Source organism: Mytilus edulis, chromosome 9 (genome assembly GCF_963676685.1).
Source record: "Mytilus edulis chromosome 9, xbMytEdul2.2, whole genome shotgun sequence".
Lineage (NCBI taxonomy): Eukaryota > Metazoa > Mollusca > Bivalvia > Mytilida > Mytilidae > Mytilus > Mytilus edulis.
This window is the reverse complement of record NC_092352.1, coordinates 83,206,182-83,229,186: the sequence shown is the minus strand read 5'-3', so window position 1 is coordinate 83,229,186 and position 23,005 is coordinate 83,206,182. Positions and strand designations below refer to the sequence as shown.

Here is a 23,005-nt window from a genome sequence, read left to right as displayed (position 1 = left end):
AACTAGGTAAACACGGTAAACATATATGTTAGAATTTAGTGTCATGAAATAAATACTTAACTATCTTGCAATCGTGACAGTAATATAATACCATTTAAAGCCTGGTTGTCCCTTGTCCTATACAGAAGATAGAAAAGTACAAAATATGTTTTGTAGAAAGTCTAAAAAAATAGATTGAAAAATTAGTGATACGATACCAAGGAATTGTATACATATATATATATATATATATATACAATTTCTTGACAATACTGATAAACTGATAAAAGATAAATACCACATGTTTAATCGTGCGGTAGTGTTAATATCAAATAAAGAGGTATAACTAATGTTCAAAAAGTTGTCTTATTCAAAGTTGTATTTAAAGTAATGAGTTCATATACAAAGGAGTTAAAAACTCATTTAAAAATTCTATAGATAGTATATATACTGTATATACCTTTGTTAGTCTTGTGTTATTTTTACTTTTAGTTTCTTGTGTACAATTTGGAAATTAGTATGGCGTTCATTATCACTGAACTAGTATATATTTGTTTAGGGGCCAGCTGAAGGACGCCTCCGGGTGCGGGAATTTCTCGCTACCTTGAAGACCTGTTGGTGACCTTCTGCTGTGTATTTTTTTTTTTTTTCTATGGTCGGGTTGTTGTCTCTTTGGCACATTCCCCATTTCCATTCTCAATTTTATGTATCTGAAAAATATTATGACTATGCAAGAAGTTAAAAAAGACTTTAAAATTTGAACAGAGTCTGATATTCTTATATTTGGTTGCTATGTACAAACCTGTAATATTTGCATTAAATATACCTAACTGATGCTTTGAAATTAAATAAAATTGAAAATAGAAATGGGGAATGTGCCAAAGAGACAACAACCCGACCATAGAGCAGACAACAGCAGAAGATCACCAACAGGTCTTCAATGCAACGAGAAGTTCCCGCACCCGGAGACATCTTTCAGCTGGCCCCTAAACAAATATATACTAGTTCAGTGATAATGAACGCCATACTAAACTCCAAATTGTACACAAGAAACTAAAAGTTAAAATAATACAAGACTAACAAAGACCAGAGGCTCCTGACTTGGTACAGGCGCAAAAATGCGGCGTGGTTAAACCTGTTCGTGAGATCTCAACACTCCCCCTATACCTCTAGCCAATGCAGAAAAGTAAACGCATAACAATACGCACATTAAATTCAGTTCGAGAGAAGTCCGAGTCTGATGTCAGAAGATGTAACCAAAGAAAATAAACAAAATGACAATAATATATAAAACACATCACACTACTCGCAGTTAACTGACATGCCAGCTTCAGACTTCAATTAAACTGATTGAAAAATTATGTCTTCATCATATGAATATCAGGAATAATTCTCCCCGTGAGGGGTTTAGTATCATACCATCATAACATATATGAGAAGAACATAACCCGTGTCATGCCAGCAACTTGTTTTTAAATAAATATGTTTAGTTCTGATGCAAAGACCCTATACGTGAATCAATACTAACGCCAAAATATGCAATCTTTAATAATGACCTGACAACAGTGTCGTAATTATATCCCTTCTTAATAAGTATATTTAAAGGTTTCGTTAGCTTCTGAGGTGAATACTGACATTTCTGTGCTTTATAAAGAATATTTCCATAAAATATTGGATGTGAAATACCTGAACGTGTAAAAAGTCTGCATGTTGAGCTATATTTACGAATAATGTCCTTATACCGATGATAAAATTTAGTAAATGTTTCGACTAGTTTGTGATATCGAAAACCCTGGTGTAATACTTTATCAGTAATACATAAATTTCTCTCGTTAAAATCTAAAACATTGTTTGAAACACGAGCGAATCGTACAAGTTGAGATATATAAACACCGTAAGATGGTGACAAGGGAACGTCACCATCTAAAACTGGATACTTTAAGATAGGAAATGAGATTTTACTATAAATTTTAGTATCAAGCTTTCCGTTAATAATATAGATATCAAGATCGAGGAAAGGGCAGTGCTCATTGTTAGTATAAGCTTTTTTAAAAGTAAGTTCAACAGGATAAATTTCTTAGTATACATACTGAAGTCGTCATTATGTATTGAGAGCCAAAATATCATCCAAATATCTAAAAGTATTATGAAATTTGTGTATAAGATGTCAAATAAGTTTCGATGGGTCTTTGCTGAGTTTTGTCATAAATTGTAACTCATAGCAATACAAAAACAGGTTCGCAATAAGTGGTGAACAATTAGTCCTCATTGGAATTCCGATAACCTGACGATATACGGAATCTCCAAAGCGAACAAAAATGTTATCTAGAAAAAGTTCAAGGGCAGATATAGTATCAAAGCATGTTCAATTGACATAGTTTTTTTGTTTATTGTTACTAAAAAATTACCTAAAAGAATTTGAATATATATATTCACATTCTGACTTTTTAAATGCCCATTTAATTAGGTGTGTTAATTTTTTCTTAATTGGAATGTGAGGCAATGTGGTAAATAGGGTAGAAAAATCAAAACTTTGAACAGATTCAAAATCACCAATATAAGCCTGCAATTTATCAAGTTCTTCAAACAAGTTTTTGACACTCCAAAAGTAATCAATTCCACTATTTTCGAAGGCCTTATTTGAACAATTTATTAACAGGTTTTTATTGTACCAAGTGTACTGGTAAGAAGAATAGATAATTTAGTAGTGGAACAATGGATTGAAGACGAAATAAACCTATATTTGTAGGGTGTTTTGTGTAGCTTCGGAAGCTAATACATAGTTGGGACTTTCATTGTTTTTGGTTCTGCGTGTAAAAGCGGTAGCTAAAAGTTTATGTTTGTTACAGATTTCGTTTTCTGAAAATGGAGTCAGTGGGAATGTTGGTGAATTGGTGATTTCTTTTTTGTAGAACCTCAATGTAAAATTTACGTCAAACAATAATAATATTATTAGCAGCTTTATCGGCAGGGACAAAAACAAATTCCTTGGCCAAACAATATTTTTCAAAATTGTTTTACTCCACTCAAAAACACATTTCTATGCTAAAACCGTATTATTCAAATCTTTGTTGCTTTAAGGGTGCAATCAACAATTTTTTTGTATGAATGGATAAAGGAAGATGTAGTATGAGTACAAATGAGTAAACTCTCCATCCAAGTAACAATTTATAAAAAGTAAACCATTATAGGTCAAAGGTCAGCCTTCAACACATGAAATCAGGTCATGTTCATACCTATGTCATTGTGGGCATGAAACAGGCACATTTCACATAAACAAAACATGTATGTTGTATCGAAGGATTGTCAGATGTATACATGTGTGCCTGGCAGGGTTCATCTGACGTTGACCTCATTGTCATGGTTAATTAGTTTTATGTTTAGTTTTCTTGTGTGTATTGAATGATTGTAAGGTGTACATATATTTCTGGTCACTTAACCATGAAAATGAGATCAAGGACAATACACATATATGAGACAGAAACTTCGTAACATGAGGCATCTATATACAAAGTATGAAGCATCAAGGTCTTCAACTTTCTAAAATATTATGCTTTTAAAAGTAAGCTAAGTCTGCCAACGCTGGATCACTATCCCTATTTCGAGCTTTCAGCGACAAAAATTGAAGGCTTGACAAAAATTAAAAATTAAAATGAATTAATTCTAATTATTTTTTTTTCTTCTGCCGTCTGAGATGCTTTTTTGTCTTACAACATATCGAATGGATTTTTGGCCAATAATGTTGTACAGTAATGGGGTTTTCAAAACTCACCCTGTGTGACCGAACACTTATTCATATAGGACATATCTGCCCACGTCCCCTTTTTCTTGTTATCGCTACATCTCTAAAACCGTAAAAGAGTTTAACAAACTGTTTTTACCAAATTGTTCGTCTACTCTTAAGAATGATTTGGTTTATTTTGACTGGAGTGATCGGAAGACATCTTATGGGAATTGTTTCCCTTTGAAAATTTAAGATAGGCGATATGTTGGACAAATTCATACGGTATAAGTCGTTGAGGCCTACAGTCTTTTCATATGAAGTCCTTGGTCCATTTGAAGGTAATTGTGGTCAAGGTCAAAGGTCAAGGTCATGTTATAAATTTTGAATTTTGCTTGTTATCGTTAATCAAAAGAAACTGTTACAGTTGATGATATGATGTGTTTGCCAAATTTTTGTTTACAATAAGGCACAACTTCAACCTATTTCAGTCGAAGTGTTTTGATTAACCCTTATATGAGTTTTCTCCCCTTATGTATTTGAAATCAGTATTTCTCCACAACAATATTAGTGATTGACCTGGGGTCTTTTGATTTGAGATCACTGACCTATGACCTCAAAATTAAGGTCAAGGTCAAAGGGCAATTTGACGTTCTAGATTTTGATCTTTGCTTAAAATTCTTTTTGGCTCATTATAAAACAATTTAAAAGTCTTCTGCATAAACCTTTTAATCTTATTTTTTTTTTATATCAGTTGGATTTACATTACATTAACAAGTAGTGACATTTTCTAACATCGTTTTTCAAATTTCATTCTTATTATCGAGGTAGAAAGACCTTCAATTGTTCTCTGAAGAATTGGTTTTTAATTTATTAGGTGTATCCACTTTTCGTGGAAAGACCTTTTTCTTCTTTTTTTTTCTGATTATTAGGTCTTTCCACTTTTCGTGGAAAGACCTTATGTTTTTCTTCTGCCGTCTGAGATGCTTTTTTGTCTTTCAACATATCGAATGGATTTTTGGCCAATAATGTTGTACAGTAATGGGGTTTTCAAAACTCACCCTGTGTAACCGAACACTTATTCTTATAGGACATATCTGCCCACGTCCCCTTTTTCTTGTTATCGCTATATCTCTAAAACCGTAAAAGAGTTTAACAAACTGTTTTTACCAAATTGTTCGTTTATTCCTAAGAATGATTTGATTAATCTTGACTGTAGTGATCAGAAGACATCTTATGTTTTACATTAACAAGTAGTGACATTTTCTAACATCGTTTTATAAATTTCATTCTTATTATCGAGGTGGAAAGACCTTCAATTGTTCTCTGAAGAATTGGGTTTTAATTGTTTGTTGTTATTATGCGAAGGAATTAAATTTTCTACCGATATATGACTGAAAAAGTAATAAAAAGATATGGTAAAAGTGCCAATGAGACAACTCTCCATCCAAGTCACAATTTATAAAAGTAAACCATTACCCAGTTTCGCAATATAAATACTATCATACCAAAAATGTAATTACGCGTTTTATATGTAAGTATTGACGTTGTAAGTATTGTAAATACTTTATTCAGTGTATAACACATATTGTATTTTATCGTTGTTGCGCGTATGTTATTTCACGCATCGAGAGATATTTCCGGTTAAAAACAGGAAGGAATGTGATACGAGTAAATAATAGTAACATGGATATAGGTCATGACGAAATTCTATTTAAGAATTTCAATGGTTTAGTTATACCGTTTGATTTATGACGTCTACCCTGGATGATAAAATAAAGAATGGGCTCGCGTGCACCAGAAACAGAAACCATGGTTACTTTGTTAATTTTAATATTTACCATGACATCAGCTGCTACGTCTCAGTTAGAAAAACGATTTAAAATCTATGAAAGTGCATTTAAATCTCAAGTTAACATGATTTCTTTGAACGAAAACTTCATGGTATACAGGGTGTTTCTCGCTTTTTGTTTGTTTTGTTTTTTGTGTTATTCAGATTATACCGTTGGATTTCCTGTTTGAATGGTTTTACACTAGATATTTTTAGAGCCCTCTATAGTTTGTTGTTCAGTGTGAGTCCAGGCTCCGTTTTGGAGACCGTACTTTAACATAGAATGGTTTGGTTTTACAAATTTTGACTTGCATGGAGAGTTGTCTCATTGACACTGATATCACATCTTACGTTATCAATATATGAATGCCCCAAGCTATACTTTAACATCTAATCAATATTGTTTTTGTATAGAATGACGGTAAACGTATAATATGATAATCGTATCATGAAAATTATTCGCGAGCGACCAATTCTAGATAAACGGCATAAATATTTCGAATAAACTTGATAGGTTCAGCTTTGGATGAAAAAAAAAATCAAAGAGTTGACTGGCATAAAGAATTAAAGTTATCCTTTAAATGTCCTATTTGACAATAAGCTGATGACTTGTGTTATAGGAGTTCTCAATTTGATTGTGCGGAATAACAAAACAAAAGCTAAGCCATGTCCTTTAAGAATAAGGAAGTTATTTCACATACTCTTAGTTTCCAGTGCCAAGTGGAAGTACCGCCCTTTTTTCATACATGTAGCATATTGATACCTGTTTGACCTGTTGGATTTATTGTTCATTTTTCTGGAGTGGAGTATATAGGAGTATATTTGTCCGGAAGTTAGGCAACTAGAGTCATAAATTAATCAATTGACTATTTAAACATATCCATATGTTTTGTTGAACATAGATTATGACTTATACATGACAACTCATTCACACCAATCTGAGATACGTTGTTTCATAATAATGCTTTGATTGATGATAATTGATGTTTATTGTTAGAAAAAGATTAGTTGTTTACCTGCCAGATCAGATATGACATTGTTTTAAAACACTTATGTTTGTTTGGTATCAAGTGAAGAAAATTCAAGGTTTTCATCTTCGGTTGAAAATCCGAAAGAAATAGAGTGTCAATAAGTCTCATTGGAATGTATTTTACATTTCCAAGTAACTAATCCGTTACCAAGCATTTATGCAATTTGACTACTTACCAACACAAAAACTGTTGGGATAATGTTGAATAAAACATATGTAAATATGGATGGGAAAATTAACACTTTTCAAACTATAATTTCCACACAGTTGATTATAATTTGTTCAATATTCTAAGACAATGTCTCCTTGTAAAATGTCTGGTTAAACTTGCTAAGAAGATACTTCTGCAATAACCAACATTATAAACAATGCAGCTGGTTCATATAAACATTAGGGACCCTACTGTGCCTTCGTAACTAATTAACGACCATACCTTACATTCAGTAAATTCAATTATAAGACAGCGTAAACATGTTGTTGAAGAGACAACTACACATTGAGAAGCACACCCCTGTTAATGAAATCCGTACACTGTAAACATGCCCACGCGTAAGGTATGCGATTCAATTGTGTAAAAACCGATGTAGTAGAGGGCTACTATAGCAAACGATCTTTGTACAAGAATTACAAAAATATTGAATTTAAAGACACTGTCTCAGTCTTATACCTTCACTTTCAGATATATCGATGATGACTTTACACTGCATAATTCATAGTTTGTTGACCTATATATTTAAAAGTTTGATGACTTCATTTTTTTCAAAGTTTGATGACTTGAATAGTTCACAGTTTAGTGACCTGGATATTTTAAAGTATGATGACCTGAATAATTCACAGTTTTGAGACCTGTACAAATCATAGATTGGTGAGTAATGTTGAACGTATCAGTGTCAATCAACCCAAAATAAAGAATCACGCAGATACAGTTATAAATGTCTGGTTCCATTATTTATTTGTATGAATAAATGGGCAAATATTTTTTTATTCAGATTTGCTCTAATGCTTTGGTTTTTGAGTTATAAGCCAAAAACTGCATTTTACCCCTATGTTCTATTTTTAGCAATGGTGGCCGTCTTGGTTGGTTGACTGGGCCACTGGACACATTTTTTAAACAAGATACCCCAAAAATGATTGTGGCCAAGTTTGCTTTAATTTCGCCGAGCAGTTTCAGAGGAGAAGATTTTTGTAAAAGTTAACGACGACGGACACAGGACGACGACGACCATGTGAGCTAAAAAGTTAACAGCCTAAAATGTACCTTTTTGTTATAGGAGCATTAACTAAGTGATATAGAAAAATTAAATAGGATTATTTTGTAGGTAAATCATTCATGAAAATGATAGTAAAATTACAATTCACTTTTAGCACTCAATCAGGTAATATTTTGCTAAACTAAGCTGAGAATCATGGTTGATGAATTGTGCACTTGCAAGTGAATAATTGGACCTCATTGAATACGTATTTATGATCATTTATGTGGCCTTCAGTTCAACCCCTAGCTGGAGATAGGTTACCGATTTATTCAAATTAAAACTGTAAGGGTTTCGTAGAACTTTAAGTATCTCGCCTGCTTTTGCTGTTTGTCACAGGCTCAACAAAAATGGAAAAAAATATTAAAATTTTCCTTCAGATGCTATCTTTTGACTAGTACTGTAAGAAGCTTTTGTCCAAATTTGGTTAAAATCCAGGATGGTTTATGAAATCTAATAAATGTAAAAAAAAAAGGAATATACGAAAAACATTTTTATTACAAACTTTACTTCTGAATATTATCTTATGATCATAAACAAGATTCTGTCCAAGTTTGGTAGAAATCCAAGATATTTTGGGAAAGTTATTCAGATTTTAAAAACTTTAATCACAGTGTGAATGTAATGTTAACTGGCATAAAAACTAAGTCCATTTATAAGTAAAAGACCGAAAAACTTATTTTTACAAAATTTACTCCTTGAAAACTATTTTGTAAATAGAATTTAACTTATGTCATTGGCCAAGTTTATATGCAAAGTATGTTTGGTGTATATTTTAATTTAAAGATATTATGAGATTTAAGACTTAAGATTATATAACCAAATTTGGCATTATCTAATGTCGATTGTCAAAATGAGCTAGCGAAATTGCCTATAAACGTCTCACAAGTGTTATTCTCAATTTTGGATTGATATCATTGTCTTGCAAGCTGAAAATGAATTTCTGGGAGTTTCAAAACTTATAAACAACAATTTTCCAGCTTCAATTCACAACATTGAGGAGTATGCACCTATGATGTGCCTTATATTCCTTAATCCTTAATTAAGTAAGCCCAAAATCCCTTTCCTTTTACTTTATATTTAGTATGTTGAATTATATCTTTAATTTTAGAACATAAATATAAAATTAGTAAATAGCTGCAAAAATGACAAAAAATATCAGGGATTACTGGTAATCACTGAAACAACTAGTAAATACATGTAATTACTAAATTGACTAGTGATTACAGGTATTTACTGAAATGTTTAGTAAGTATGTGTAATTCCTAATTTCACCTATTTACTGTAACATATATGTATCACCGATTCGGTACGGTAATCCAGAATTTTTGTTCCATCTCAAGAATTGATAGAGGTTTATCACTCAAAAATTACTAAAGTAACTAATGGTGCTTATGGGTAAAATTGAATTCTTCCCTCGGGAAATGTTACGGACAACATCACAATTTTTAACGGTATTGACTGTTTGTGTACAAGATGATCATGATGATCATATATTTGTTTTGAGTGTTGAAACATGCATCAAGTGATATTTTCATCGATTATGACATACCCAGATGCGACGACTTAACAACAATTTGTTCTAACAATGTGTTATATGACGTGTGAAATGATGACAACATGGTCTTCTTTCCATTATGGAGCAGCAGGAATCAACTCCATTTTGGTGGAGTTCGTGTTTTTTTCCCGATTTTTTTCAATGAACATGTACCTATAATTAATGATAATATTAATTAGTACCCCTGTGCTACGTATAGACGTATAACGTTATCATCAGGTAAAAAAAAAACATCAAATATACAAGACGTATAATGTTGAGTAATTATCGATTTTCAACAACAAAAAAGTAATAAATATTTTGTAGATAAACAAGTTAAAAGTCAAGGATAACTTTATGGAGTTCATGTTGCTAATTCTTTAGTTTTCTATGTTGTGTCATGTGTACTATTGTTTGTCTGTTTATATTTTTCATTTCTAGCCATGGCGTTGTCTTTTTTTTTCGATATATGAGTTTAACTGTCACTCTGGTATCTTTCGTCCCTCTTTTATATCATTTTCACTGCGTTTCAATACCAAACTTCAAGGTAAATTTAAAAAGTTGTAGTTCATAAAAACCGACAAGATCAAACGTTGTCAGCCGACGGAACGAGAAAAAACAACTGAAATATTCCTGACGAAGTTCAAGCAATTCGAATTGTATAAAATGTCTTACATCTAGTTTTATATCAAGCCTTACATCAGATATTTATGACAGATGATTATATACGACTGACATACAAGCTAGAGGTTTAGCTAGCTTGAAAACCAGGTTTAATCCACCATCTTCTACATAAGAAAATGTCTGTATCAAGTCAGGATTAATACAGTAGTCAATTTGTTTGATGTGTCTGAGCTTTTGATTTTGCCATTTGATTAGATACTTTCCGTTTTGAATTTTCATCGGAGTTTAGTTTTTTTTGTGATTTTACTGTTTTTTATAATCTCCGACAAAAATTGGGTGAGCAACCGAAACGGACAAAAACGTGTGTGTGACAACGTATCATTAAGTGTTTTTGCTAGAAATAAACTTTTGCAAATATGGATTATATGTTTTTGATATAAACAAGTGAAACTGTGAGCTACGGCTCACTGATGATACCCCCGCCGCAAGTGGATAATATTAATAGTGTAAAAATATGCAAGTGTTCGGTAAACAGGACGTAGTCGAGTGATGAATCTGAAAACGCATCACACGGTATAGCTGACTTATATAAATCCTGAAACCAAATTTCAGAAATCCTTGTATTGTAGTTCCTGAGAAAAATGTGACGAAAATTTTCATCTTGGCTATCATGTGTAAAATCATACAAGTGTTCGGTAAACAGGAAGTTGTCGAGTGATGAATCTGAAAACGCATCACACGGTATAGCTGACTTATATAAATCCTGAAACCAAATTTCAGAAATCCTTGTATTGTAGTTCCTGAGAAAAATGTGACGAAAATTTTCAACTTGGCTATCATGTGTAAAATCAGACAAGTGTTCGGTAAACAGGAAGTTGTCAAGTGATGAATCTGAAAACGCATCACACGGTATGGCTGACATATAAAAATGTTGATACCAAATTACAGAAAAGGTGGATGTGTAGTTCCTGAGAAAAATGTGACGAAAGTTTCATGGGACGGACTGACTGACGGACGGACGGACGGACTGACAGACAGAGGTAAAACAGTATACCCCCCCTTTTTTAAAGCGGGGGTATAATTACCAACTGTTGTAATATCTTTCAGAAATACGAAGCGATTTTAATTTCATCAGTAAGAAATAATTAAGAATAATAAGCTTTTTAAAAAAAAGTCATTTGATATACGCAAAGATTATAACAATTTCCACAATGTTCCAATGTTACATTAGAAAAATCGGGAATATGACAGTTATCCACTCTTTTGATGTGTTTGAACTTTTGTTTTTGCCGTTTGATCATGTTTATAAGAGACTTTCCTCGAAGATCACTTTTTTGGGGACGTTACTTTTTGCAATAATAAGATTATTCAATTCTTCAAAAATAGGTAACCACCTGTTTACAAACATGATTCATATCAAATCACGCGTTTGAAATATGTTTGATTTTATTCATTAATTTGTAAGCTTCTAATCCATTTCCAGTTTAAAATCTATGTCATTTCCTCTATATTGCGTCATTAATGACACAAATTTGTATTCTTATTGTATCATGTATTTGTCTTTTGTAACAAGTCATGAGTTGTTCTATGTAATGACGTCATACTTTTAAGCTTCTAATTCATTTCCAGTTTAAAATCTATGTCATTTCCTCTATATTGCGTCATTAATGACACAAATTTGTATTCTTATTGTATCATGTATTTGTCTTTTGTAACAAGTCATGAGTTGTTCTATGTAATGACGTCATACTTTTGAAGCTTCTAATCCATTTCCAGTTTAAAATCTATGTCATTTCCTCTATATTGCGTCATTCATGACACAAATATGTATTTTTATTGTATCATGTATTTGTCTTTTGTAACAAGTCATGAGTTGTTCTATGTAATGACGTCACACTTTTTTAACTGCTTGCAGGAAATGTGTTTTGAGAGCAAAACTATCCAAACGATTTGTGACTTTTGTTTTTCTTAGACTTATTTAATTAAATTGACTTTTGTGTTATATACAATGATCTGATAATGCTGTGGTTTTGAACGTTAGGGTATGGTTGAGAGTTTTAACCTTAACCCACAACATACTATAATCTTGTTTATAATGCTAATAAATTTTGAAATTGTCCTCCAATTATGTCTCTTTGGTCTAATATACTTACTTATACAGGTATTGTATGACTATCACTACAAACCATTAAAAGTCTAAAATGGCCTATATCTGTACTCGACTGTACTGATTTTTACTCGACCAGTTTGAATTCGTCTGAGATTTACTTGATAATACTCGACTGTAGTCTGAACCATACTTAACAGTCTGAATGTGTACTTGACCAGTACTTAACCGTTTTATACGAGTCTGAACCGTACTCGACCTAGTCTGAACCATACTCGACCTAGTCTGAACCGTACTCGACCTGGTCTGAACCATACTCGACCTAGTCTGAACCATACTCGACCAAGTCTTAACAATACTAGACCTATTCTTTGTATCTATCAACTGAATTTTATCAATTTAGGAATTGTTTGAATAAAAATGAAATTTGAACAACAACTTGAAATTAAAAATGTATTCAATACAGTACTGAAATTAAAATTTTACAATATTCAATCATAATATAACTTGAACTCAATATTAATCAACACTTACCTAATAATATGTATCAACTTTAAAACAAGCTGATCAAATGATTTTACAAAATGAATTGTGACTAATATTTTCAATATTATTCAAAATTTTATTAATATTTCGGAAGTATTTTATGGTAACTGGAATATTTTCACCATTAACTTAAGCCTAGTATAGATTTATGGTGTCATTTGAGTTCAGGTAATAATGCACTGTTTTTTTTATTAAGATATATATAAAATAGTAGTATATGAAACAACTTAATAAATTTTAAAAAATGAGAGCTTAATGGTTTTGTTTTATTAAACCAAGAATTTAATATAATCATTATAATAGAATTTCCATAGCAATCCTTGATAACCTTTTAAAAAAAGGAAATGTATTCCAAAGTAACAGTAAAACAAATTTTCATTTAATTTAAGCATTTTGTTTGTCAAATTAACATGGCATACATAAAGCACTTTAATATGTGTTAATTGCTTCAGTACATGTGTGTTTTACAGGTAAAAAGAAAGCCCTATTTTCTTAAATTCGTGTATTACTTATCTAGTACATACATGTATATTCGAAAGGCCTTGTTATTTAATTTAAACAGGATGTTTACAATTATGAATCAATGTTATTTAGAATTTAATACCTCTGACCAGGTGTGATCTTATTTATGAGTTTTACCCCAAGCAGAGGTTATACTTTATATTTCACCACTAATCAGAAAAACAATTTCAATTATTTATTTATTTTTATCCCTTTTTGATATAAGTTATATATAATATATATTTTTTATCCTAAATATAATCAGAGATATATTTCTTTTATAAGGTTAAAATCTTTTATAAATTTTGCTGGCTGTTGTTATATATGTCAGTTAAAAAGAAATTTATTTTAACAGTTAAAGAAGTAGAGGTTTTTGGTCTAGTATGGTTCAGACTGGTCGAGTATTGTTCAGACCTTTGGTTAAGTATGGTTTAGACTGGAAAAATAGGTCGAGTACATGTCGAGAATGGGTTAAGACTGTTTCAGACTGGTCGAGTAATAGTTCAGACTATTTTCAACGGCAAAAATAACGGTCAAGTACGATTCAGTACAGTCAAGTATGGTTCAGACTGGGGTCGAGTAATGTCAAGTAAAAGTCAGACCAATTCAGACTAGTCGAGTAAAAATCAGAACAGTCGAGTACAGATATAGGCCATTTCAGACTTTAATGGTTTGTAGTGTATGCAGTAGGAGTTTTATTCATTGTCGAAAAGACTCCGGTGACCTATAGCTGTTAATTTTGTTTCATGTGGTCTCTTGTACGGAGTAGCATTATTGGCAATCATACCATATCTTCTTATTTTTTATTATGATTATTACAGGTTACAATAATTTTGTTGTTTTTTTAATCATTGTGACACTTTTTGAATGAGGGGTGCATGATTCGATAATTTTATAATTTGAACACATATTGAGTATAAGACGGCATGGTTTCCTTCCAGCAGGTGAGGTATTTTGAGTCTGCTTCAAGTAATGCAAGCATTATACAATAATGTTCATTTTTTTATTTATTACTATGTTTTAACTATTAATACCTTACCTCAACCTTATTTCTCTCCGCGTCAGAAGTCGAATAAGGCCTTCATGCTGATGTTCCAACCTTTTGAATTTTGTGCCGCTGTTCTTGTCACGTTCCAACTTGTCCATCCTTACTGGTTCCTTTTTCCTCTCTTGTTCTTCTTCATGTAAATCAACTCATCATAGATACCAGGACTAAAATTTTATATATACGCCAGACGCGCGTTTAGTCTACAAAAGACTCATCAGTGACGCTCGAATCAAACAATGTTTAATTAAGATCAATGGCAAACATAGATACAAGTAAGGGATTTATCGTACATTGTAAAACATCACTCTGTTCTAACAATTAATTCTTTGCAACTAACATTGCCAAGTTGCTTGATTTGTTCCGTTAGGAGGACATTGAAAAACAGCTTTGCCATGGTAACTAACTGTTCTCCTGTTCTTCCGAACTTATCTATTAATTCATTTGAGGTTGAACTCATACAGGGAGTGTAACATGAGTGAATGAAGTTAGCATTATTCTTTTACTTCACTTTCCGCTAAATAGATGATGTCTTCATACTTGAAAATACAAAGTTTGTCCATTATGTTGAACGCATCAATCGCATCGAACGTGAAATTAAATAAACATTCTAATTTACATCTATAAATCTACATTGAGTGTTGGTTGAAATCAAAACTTAACACAAACAGTAATGATTTCAGCTTCTCAATTTCCTAGCAACATTCAGCGTTTTCATATGGAGTATACCTCCAAGTTGACACGATATACAAGGGCTTGTGTTTCATAGATATAAGATTGCTGCTAACAAAGGAGATATTCAAAATGAGTCCACGTGTTGAAGTTTTAATCATCCCTTCAAAATTTAGAGATACAATCACGTGTTTGATGACCGGTAAGGAAGATCTGTTTCAAGGATATTTTTCAATTGTCGTTAACATAATTCCGTTTTCTTTTCGTTTAATGCGACTCGGTATTTTATTAAATACACGGGAAAGGTATCACATGAATAGCACGTCAGTTACCAATTGTAAAGCAGGATCTGTTTACCTTTTACTCTGCTGCCCCACCATTGAACACAGTTTTTTTTGTTGGGTAGTGGTACTCAATCATCAGTTTTCTATGTCGTGTTTGTATACTGTTATTTTTTTGTTTTTATTTTTGCCATAAATAAAGGCAACAGTAGTATACCGCTGTTCAAAACTCGTAAATCTATAGACACAAACCAAATTGGGGAAACAAACTGAAACTGATGGAAACTTTGTCATAACTTTGTCAGGTTGTTTTGACTCATAATGTTGACTGCCCCTTTTAGTTTATTTCTATTGTATGGCTTTTCTTGTATTTTGGTTGTACGCTAGACGCGTGTTTTGTCTTCAAAATAATCACTAATGTCGCTCGAATAAAACAAAGTAATATTCTAGTACGACGTTTAAGAGAATCAGGGACGCAAATTTAGGAAATGTTTTGCCAGATACATCTAATTCAATCTTTTCAGGATGTAAAAAATCCTTAGTTTTTTCGAAAAATTAAAAGTTTGGGAAACAGTATGGCAAAAACAATGATAGTTCTTGTTAAAACAGATTATTTAACCACTGGTCGTGTGATACCCTCATTGAGGAAACCTCTACCATAAGCAGTAAACTTGAGCAATCCCAACCTTTATAATAATATTCGCCTTATTTTCCACCTATGGTATTAGAAAAAAAATGTAAAATTTTGTAAAACAAAACATGTGAAGGTAAATACCTTCTGGATAACAATTGTTATTTGTTATATCCTTCCATAATTGCAGGTGTCAGGTGTTATTGCAATATTTATTGGTTGATCATAGTTACAAAATGTAGTTATCGGTCAAACTTGACGCATCACGTTGCAAGACATCTGTATTAAACAAATTAAAGTCGTCAATACATATAATTGTGAAAATTTTTTAACGTTTTTCGTCACCTTAATCAGGTCAAAAACAACCTTTATACATCATACTTTCATGAATGATATTTGCGGATTTACGTCACGTTAAAAACTGACGCAAACAAATTAACATTGTCAAGCTAAATATTATTCCGTTAGTTGTATCTGTACGGGATTCATTTATTTTCGTGGGTATCAATTTCAATGCTTGTAAAACATGTTTTTTCGTGGTTATGTGATTTCATGTTTTTGCATATATCCTGATCGAAGATTTGAGATGAGAAAAAAATTAAAAATGTATTTTTTCAATTTTTCAGAGACTGTTAACCATATCATCATAATTATGATATACTTACTGTCGATTGTATTGAGTGTGTAGGTAAAGGTTATATTTTTTGTTAGTACTCTTTTGTTTGTCTGTTTGTCTTCTTTCATTTTTAGCCAGGTGCTGTCAGTTTATTTTCGATTTATGAGTTTGACTGTCCCTCTGGTATCTTTCATCTATCTTTCAGTAGGGATACATCCAAGTTGCTAGCAGTCAATTCAGATTTGCTCTGCATTCTGAAAAACTGCAGAGCAAGTGGCCTAAACAGTTCTGAATTTACTGAAGTCGATACATTAAAAAAATGACTGGGATGGTGATAACCTCGGAGACTTACAGTCCACCAGCAGAGGCATCGACCAAGTGGTAGTAATAACATTAACGGTACTAATTTTCCTGAACCAGATGCGCATTTCGACAATACATGTCTCTTCAGTGATGCGTGTGGCCAAAATATTTGAAATACAAAGCTTATATAAAAGATAAAGAGCTATAATCCAAAAGTAACCGAAAAGTATAGCTAAATCCGTTACAGGAGTCAGAGCATTGCACGAGGATGATACGTTCCTTAATTTGTAATAATTTCTAACATTTTGTAACAGAAAATTTTAATAACACAAAAAATCCATATTTTTATGCCAGTACCGACGTACTGGCTACCAGGATGGTGATACCCTCAGGGACTATCAGTCCACCAGCAGAGGTATCGACCCAGTGGTAGTATTAACATTAATGGTACCAATGTTGTTTACAAAACGTTAAATTTTTCGAAAAACTAAGGATTTTCTTATCCCAGGCATAGATTACTTTAGCCGTATTTGACACAACTTTTTCGAATGTTGTATTCTCAATGCCCTTCAACTTTGTACTTGTTTTGAAATATAACACTTTTGATATGAGCGTCACTGATGAGTCTTATGTAGACGAAACGCGAGTCTGGCGTACAAAATTATAATCCTGGTACCTTTGATAACTTTTTATTAAAAATTTCTTAGTATGTCGGATTATTTTTTTGCGTTTAAGCTTGTTCAAAATTGTAATATTTCATATAATAAAACCCCCTTTAATTTTTTTTTGAAAATTTAGTGTTGATAAGAAATTTTCTGTTTCGCGAATTTCTTTTCTTTAAACTCGGTATACAGTATGCACACCTGTATATTAGTGTATAAATATAAGAAGATGTGGTATGATTGACAATGAGACAACTCCCCAATCCACTCACAATATGTAAAAGTAAACCATTATAGGTCAAAGTACGGTATGACTGTTTAGTGGTCTGCTGGTTATTTGACGCTGATGTCTCATTATCGAATACTCGATTCATTTATTCTCGATATATTAACATTTATATAGCTAGTTTGTCTGAGTAAGAATTAACACTTGTGACCTAACGAAACGGGTAAAAAATTAAAGCAACACAAAATATATTGCATGCATCCGATACGCACAAAGAAGATAACTTAATAAAGACATAAACAGTTAGTTGGTAATGACGATCTCCGCTGACAGAAGACTAACAATACAGCATTCGAGCTACTAATATGTACAAAGTCTTAGCTTAACATTCTACGATGTATACGACCGCGAGTTGAAATATCATCACTACAAATAAACAATATTGTCTTAGAAGATATAGTTAATATCCCTCAAAACATGATTAAAAGAGATAGTCTCATTGAGATTTTCTTGCTTCGCAGAGAGAAGATTTAAAGTTGATTCGATATTTGAAGACAATGAACGTTTCTTGTTTTTATTCTAAAACTTAACCATGGCTCTTTATCGTGTTTAATTTTATAAAATGTAACCGTTGTATTTGAAATCTACAATTCATAAACGTGGACCGAGAATATTGTACCCTACAATAGATCACAACGTCAATAGTAATTTTCTCATTGATATAAACACAAAGAGATGTAGTATACATGACTGTCAATGATGAAACTATTCACCCAAGATTTGATAAATAGAGAAGCAATACTACAAGAGTTACACACAATGCAAATACTTGTACTGAATACCATTTATATGTAAAGTTTATTGCTGAAAGCAAAACAAGTACACTTTATATTAAACTTGTTTCACGGCTACGTCTATCAAAATTGGTCACGGTCAAACAAGTATGAATACTAAAAACTGAAGTCTCATTAATGTTTCAAGCATTTTAAACAATTAAGGTAGGATGCATCATTCTTGTTAACTGTTAGACAAGATTAAATAAAAATTCTATTTAGTGTATTTTTGTTAAGTGAGCCCTTGTGTATGTTTAGAATTGTTATTGGCTGTATTTGCTGATTGCAAAGCTTAATCCGGGTTAGTAAAGAATTACAGTTAGTTCATAACACATTGTATACAAGATTTCAAGTCTTTAGGTAAATTGAGAAACTTATTGTTATGCATGTTACAAAACGTATTAACAAAGATACTGTAAAATCTCTTGTACTAAAATGTAAATTAAAAAGGTGGTTTCCATATAAATTACTAAATCAAATGCTTGTCTATATCAACCAATAGAACGAATGGACAATTGCTGTAGTATTACATACTTCGTACAGGCAGTTGTTGTATCAAACCTGATATCTCTTAATAATAAAATTGAGAATGGAAACGGGGAATGGATCAAAGAGACAACAACCCGACCATAGATCAGCAACCGACCCAAGGTGACCAAAGAAGCGACAAAAATATCGAGCTCTAGCTGGCCATGAACAAAAATGTACTGGCTCAGCAAAAACGGACACCACACTGTATAAGTACATTTCCTTGAGTCTTTTATGAAATGAAAGTAGCTTCAGCAGCAGACACATGAAATGGTTTGCAATTTTAACACACACTGCACTACAGATGAGTGTTCTGATGATGTAACTGATATCAACACATGTGATTGCAATGACAAAAATATAATTTTAACTGAATCTGGTCTTTTGCCAAAGAATTTTACTGATTTTTATATATGCTCAACCCATTTTAACCAATTATTGAAAAGAACCTCTGATTTGAGAAGGAGAAAAGTATGTCAGCTTCCTACTTTGATAAGTGCTCATCCTCCAGTAGCATCACATTCTGTTGTTGGTGTTAAAAAGCCAAAGCCTAGCCGCAATATCACCATCAATGATGTAGAGAAGATTCAGAAGTGTTATGGCCCCACACTTCCTATTGGAACACGTAAGTTAAAAACTATATTATATGTGACTGTTTATTTTTTTCTTTCCAATTGCCTGGTAGTTTACATTAGTTTAATATTTTTTTAAATAACACTCTAGAAATACAAAAGAGCCCCTTTTTAGCTACCATTTGAATTTTTAGGGGGGGGGTTGTCCTGTACTTCTTTTAGTTGTAATCTGAGATCATCTCTGTCTTGCCTTTTTATTTTTCATTCTATCTAGATATTGGGTCCTGTTTTATTCTTTTATTGATTTTATTCTGACTTTGTGTTTACATTATTTGTCATCCTGCCATTTTGTGGACAAAGTTGCTCATCCAGCCTTTTTTCCCTCAAAACTTCTGATGCTCCTGTCCTGCCTTTTTTTTATCCTTTACCCTTTAAAAATCAAATGGAGGCTTCCTAATAAGGGGAGGATCCTACATTTGAGGTACTGACTTATGTTTATATAAAACTGTAGTATATCAGTGGGGTGCAATTTACATGTCAATAGGTCATACACATGAACATGTTGATCTTTTCTGTTACATGTAAGATGTCTGTAAAAACTATGTTTTGATCTTTTCACTCTCAATATAAACATTACCATTGCTGTAAAGTTTCTATTAACCATATTCCTGTACATGTAGATATATTTAAGTTTTCAGGAATTATTGGACCCAAATGGGAAAAAAATCCAATATATTTAAACAACCCATATGCCCTTTTAAAAAAATTCTTAAGAAGCACATTTCCAAATGATCAATACAGCCTATGTCAAGTCAATGCTTCTTTTTTTCAGCTGCATGCACTAGCTGCCTTATTAAAATTTCCAAGCAGTCCACAGGTCCACAGAGATAGAAGCTGAAAGTCTGGATCAAGGAAAGTGTGAAGATGACCAGGTAAGGCAAACAAAATATTATTTTAACAATCAGCGTACATATACATATATCTGTACATTTATCTAAATTTTTAAATTTACATGTACAGCAAGCTCTATAAACATAAATATGGATAAAAATAATCCAATGCATACCAACCATAACTGCTAAGTTAATTACACTTTATACAAATTTCATATAGGGTCAATGAACTCTTACCTAATTTACTGGAACAAAAAAAATAATCCAAAAAAAAAACTTTGTAAACCTGTCTGACACCAGTATCAACTTTATGAACAATTTTGTATACAACAGACACATTGCACCATAATCTGCTAAGATATAGGTCTTTAGCATATATGTTTATGCTTGATTGACTGTATGTTTGTTCAATATAAATTCTACATAGAGATGTTGAATGATGGGCAATGAGACAGCTACCCACCAAAAGAACACAGATATGAACAAATGCAGGTTACTGTATGGGTTTGAAATAAAAACAATTTCTTTTGGTATGGAAAGGCTATAAAAAGAGAAAGGGCCCCTGAATAATAAAATGTAAAGCAGTCTAAAATAGAAAATAAATGTCAGGATGTTCCAAAAAACATTGAATGACCAATACAATTCTTATCAATAGTATAAAAAATATACTGATTTTATATTTGTATTCAACAGATTCTGCAATGCACAAAATTGAAAACAGATGATGAAACCTGTCTCATGGAGACTGACGAGCTGGATGTATTAACAGAAAAAGAAGATATTTGCGATAATCTTGTAAGCACAGCTAGTGTCATTTTCGATATAAATGATGTTTTTTTTTGTTTGTTTTTTTTTTTTGGGGGGGGGGGGAGGGGGTCCTAAAATATTAGACAATTATAACAAGGTAAAGGATATTTTAGTCATCATTTGCATTATTTCAACACAAGAACAACATATTTATCATTTTTTGGGCACAATTCATACAAAAACAAGAAGATGTGGTATAATGGCGAACGAGTCAAATCTCCACCAGAGACCAAAGGCATTGACGTTAAAAGCTAATGGTCATTCTAATGTCTTCAACAATAAGCAAAACCCATAATCACATAGTCAGCTACAAAAGGCCCCCAAAAGACAAATGTAAAACAATGCAATGAGGAAAACTAACATTCCCCCCCTCTATAAATCTGTCCCTTTTTGAAATGATTTTGAATTATAAAATTTGAATTAAAATTACCTTTGCAATTGATAAAAGTGCAAAATAAAAGCACATAGAAAATGTTCATTTTGCTAAGAAATACATTTGATTTTAACTAAAGTATATATTTGCATTTGTTTTTTCTGCATTACTTTTTTTGTTGATGTTCGATGTTTGATGTTTAAATGTAAAGATTTTATAAACAGGTTTATGTATTATATACTAGTACATGTGTCTGTGTCTTACGTACCAAAATATATATATATATTTGTCGAACTTAAAACAAGGTTCAGGATTTTAAAAAATTTAAACAAAATACATCATTATTTTTGAGATTGAAATTTCAGCATCCGAATATACAGTTACATCAGAAGAGTCAGGCAGTCAAAATTATTTATCTTAGTCACAAGTAAGTAAGATCAATGTGACAACTCAAAAACAGAAATTAAAGCCGCATTCAAAAGACATGAATCCTGAAGTATATATATTTTAGGCACAATTACCAGAAATGCTCACTCATATACTTGATATGATACTGTCTTCTGAAAACAATTTAGTATCTGTGCTCTAATTTCAGTTGTAGTTGATCAATGCTTAGGAAATGGATATTTTATAAAGCAGTTTAAAGGTTGTGATTTATTTTGTTTATATTCTTTTAACAGGACAGCCAAGTAACAACCAGTATTATCCAAGATGTTATGGATAAAATTAGAGAAATTAACACCACTGACATCAAATTTCATGTATGGTCTAACAATGCTGGTTGCTACAAGTCAACAGAGATGCTTTCATTCTTATTCCATTCAGGTCTTACCCTGTCATATGACTTCTGTGAATCCCAGAATGGGAAGGGACCATGTGACCGCACTGCTGTAACCATCAAATCTTCTATTAGAAGATATGTAAACCAGGGGCATGATGTACTTACAGCACAATCAATGAAAAAGGTACAGATAATTTTAAAAACCAATCAGTTTCATATCTTAAAAATCTCAAGGTTACAGCTGAAAATGTACTTTGAAATTCAGAAATTATTGCAAGGTTTTTATTAATGATCATTAATGGGAATTATTTGACTGGTTGATTAAATTAATAATAAGAACTCACATTCTGATATTTTAAACATACATGTGTATGCACCTTTTGCAGAAATGGCAGTAATTTATCTCACAATTTCATTCATTCTTCAAAAATTATAATAACAAATGTACACAATAATTTCTTAGTTTACAGTATTCTAACAATGTCAGTGCCAAGCAAAACAATTAACAAGGTTTATTATAAAAGATCCAGAAGAGCATGAGTGCAGCTTTAAAAAGATTTAAATCATGTGGAAACCAGTGAGCAACAACAATAACTAATTTGGTTATAAAAACTGAAGGAATTAGACCCATTTATGGGACAGCTGAAGTTACTTTT

General features: G+C 32.0%; 1 long non-coding RNA gene across 1 annotated transcript; it reads left to right on the top strand.

Annotated features, from left to right (window-relative positions):
• The first annotated feature begins 20,372 nt into the window (after window positions 1-20,372).
• LOC139490469 (uncharacterized) lies at window positions 20,373-21,995 on the top strand. The gene is made up of 3 exons (XR_011656344.1): window positions 20,373-20,427; window positions 21,082-21,183; window positions 21,921-21,995. It is a non-coding gene; the product is annotated as an uncharacterized lncRNA (long non-coding RNA).
• Window positions 21,996-23,005: the final 1,010 nt, after the last annotated feature.